We start from the raw sequence: 3,188 nt of genomic DNA on the forward strand, positions 1-3,188 counted from the left end.
CATGAAAGGATATAGGTACAGAGACAAAATTTAGAGCTAAGATGAAAAGATGCACTATCCAGAGACTACTCCATCCGGGGATCCATCCCATCATCAGCCACCAAACCCAGATACTAATGCACATGCCAGCAAGATTCTGCTGAAGGAATCATGATATAGCGGCCTTGTGTGAGGCTATGCAAGTGCCTGGCAAACACAGAAGTGGATGCTCACAGTCAGCTATTGGATGGAACACAGGGCCCCCAATGGAGGAGCTAGAGATAGTACCCAAGAAGCTGTAGGGGGCTGCAACCCTGTAGGTACAACAACAATATGAACTAACCAGTACCCCCTGAGCTTGTGTTTCTAGCTGCATATGTAGCAGAAGATGGCCTAATTGGCCATCATTGGGAAGAGAGGGCCCTTGGTCTTGCAAACTTTATATGACCCAGCACAGGGGAATGCCAGGGCCAAGTAGTGCGAGTGGGTAGGTAGGGGAGCAGGGGCGGGGGGGGGTTATATAGGGAACTTTCGGGATAGCATTTGAAATGTAAATAAAGAAAATTTAAAAAAAAACAACTTCTGTTATTCTGAAATGACAGAATAACGTTATTTTTAAACAACTTAATATTTACCGATTATACTGTGTGGGTACAAATTACAGCTTCAAGATTATAAAAGAAAGAGGTTAAAATAACACAGTCAAGCATTAAAATCTGTAGCTAAAGACAGGCCTGAGGAGAACACTGCCTTTCTGTTTTCCTAATCCTAGAAACAAGCCAGCAGCACTTTATCTTACTCTGCCACATCCCTTCAGTCTCTTCTCATTTCTGCATTTCAGATAAAACCTAGTCAATCTTAGAAGTCACTCCATTGTTCCATCAGTTCCCTACATTCACAGCCAGGAGCCACATAATCTCCTCCTCCCTTGACCTACCTTTCCATATTTCCGTCACCTTGAAATAGGTCCCATTTTGTTTTGTCCTTGACCTCTGAGTCATTGCCTGTGTTGCAAATCTCTCTTGCTGTCACCCTATCGACCCAACCACTCATGGGAAGTCTGTTTATATGTCAAGTCATTTTCTATTTGAGCCTTAAGGTAGCCATCATCAATCAGTTTGTCAAATGTTTATCAAGTTCACAATAAAGCATCAAATTCTAGTGCCCAGCTGCATTGCACTTTCCTAATATGCGCAGAATCCTGGTAGATTTCTTCTGAGAATTGCCAGCGAGGTAATTTTATCCAGCCTTTGTATTACTTCCTATATTAAGCTAGGGTTGACTCTTGATACTCATATATGTTGACTCATTTTTCTCAGAAATGTACTAACTCTCCAAGGACTCATGGGTATATGAGTTTATTGTCTTAAAAAAAAAAATCCATTGATGCAGGTAACCTCTAGGGCAGGGACAGAAGCAAGGATTAAGAGAGCATAACCAGAACTGAAAAGAAAGAAACAATGTGCTCCAAGTTGCTCTTGGCTCTGTAGAAATGAAAAATGATACAAACTCTCAGAATGAAGTCTTAGTCACCAAATATATCTATCGAAAATACTACTGTCTAGACTTCACCTGGTATACACTCGGGAAAATTTGATTGGGAAGTCTTTTGCTTTTAATGTAACCTGTGAGCTAGTGAGATGTTTAATGTTGAAGAGTATGGAATGCCAACCAAAAGAGAAAATAAAAACCAGAAAATCAAGAAAAGCCTTAGTCTTGATGTTGTGGTCACAGAACAGCCACAGAGACTCCTGGCTAGTGCAGAGAGAATATCTTGTGTATTGTATGGATGCATCACTTGTTAATTAAATAAAAATCTATGGTCTACAGGAAAGGGTAGAATACAAGTTGGGGCATCCATTAGGCAGAAGATATTTCTGGGATAGAGACAAGTGTGCATGAGGATTTGTCCTAGGATGTAAAGAACACATGAAAGCTAGGCATATATAACCAGCCCCATGGCAGAATTTAGATCACAATGAATGGGATATTAAGTTTGGAGTCAAGGTGATTGTAAATACAATAAAGTCTCAGTGTGATTGTTTCTGGGGACAGGGGCAAGGGTGGAAAATCTCCCCACAACAGCCTAGGGTTCTTTACAATTATTCCTTCAGAGGAATTTATCACATTTTATTTAAGTTAAGAACTCCATAGTGTCAAATATAAGACACCCTTAATAGGTCAAATAGTTGCTTCTTTGATTGACATTACTTTCTTGGCTCGGGGCCCTTCTTTTTATATAAACAACATAGATTGGTATTATTTGACTTTACTATCTAATTGTGTATGCGTTTCCTGCCTGACAAATGGAAGAGCTCATTTCTATCTTCCAAACTGGGTGAAGAATTCTGGGTTCTACAGGAGTATGTGTACTTCCTGGGTGTCCTTACTTTTGAGATAATGATGCTGATTTAGTAACTATATAAAGTTGAGTTCAGGTTACAAAGTATATACATTTGTGTGTTTTTCCTGATTTGATATCTCTTCGGATTTTGTCACCTTTCAAAATGATTATTTGTTGGATATTCAAAATTAAATACTAGGGCTGTCAGGTGACTTTCTACCTCCTCCCATAACCTGATTCTCACATTTTCTTCCAGAAAACCTTTGTGATATACTTAGTCTGTCCCAGGCCACAACAGGTATACAGTGATGAGCAATACAGTCTTCACTTTCATCAACTTTTTCAAATGAATCGAACAAATTAGATAAGTGGCAACAGACTCTTTAAAGTAATAGTAAAAGACAATAATATGGACAGTTTGAGGAAGAGAGAAGAGCACATGACGGTCAGGTTCCACTGCCGGGTTCCCTCAGGCACCAGAGACCCCAATTCTGGCTGCTACTCCAGTAAGCCTGTGGACCTGTACCTTGCAACCCAGTGCAGCCCAGCAATTCACTCCAGAGGGATTCCTTTTATGCCAAACCTTCCATTGTTTTGTCTCCATACTTTTGCTCTTGTCTGTGAGTTGATCCGTTGGGTTTTGGGACTGCTGTAATCTCTATAAGGCATTCCTTACCATTCTTTTTTATTGACATCTCTTAAACTTTTCTCCTTATTTCTATAACAATTTCTTTTCTGCTCTTGATTTTATGTCTTAAATAATTTTCCATAATTTTTATGATCTCTAGAATCTGAGACTATAAGGGTAACTCAGGTTTTTTGTCTCCTAACAACTTTACACACACTGGCTTCTTTCTTTTCAAAG

The sequence above is a fragment of the Mus pahari genome, chromosome 3, assembly GCF_900095145.1.
Source record: "Mus pahari chromosome 3, PAHARI_EIJ_v1.1, whole genome shotgun sequence".
NCBI classification, from domain to species: Eukaryota; Metazoa; Chordata; class Mammalia; order Rodentia; family Muridae; genus Mus; species Mus pahari.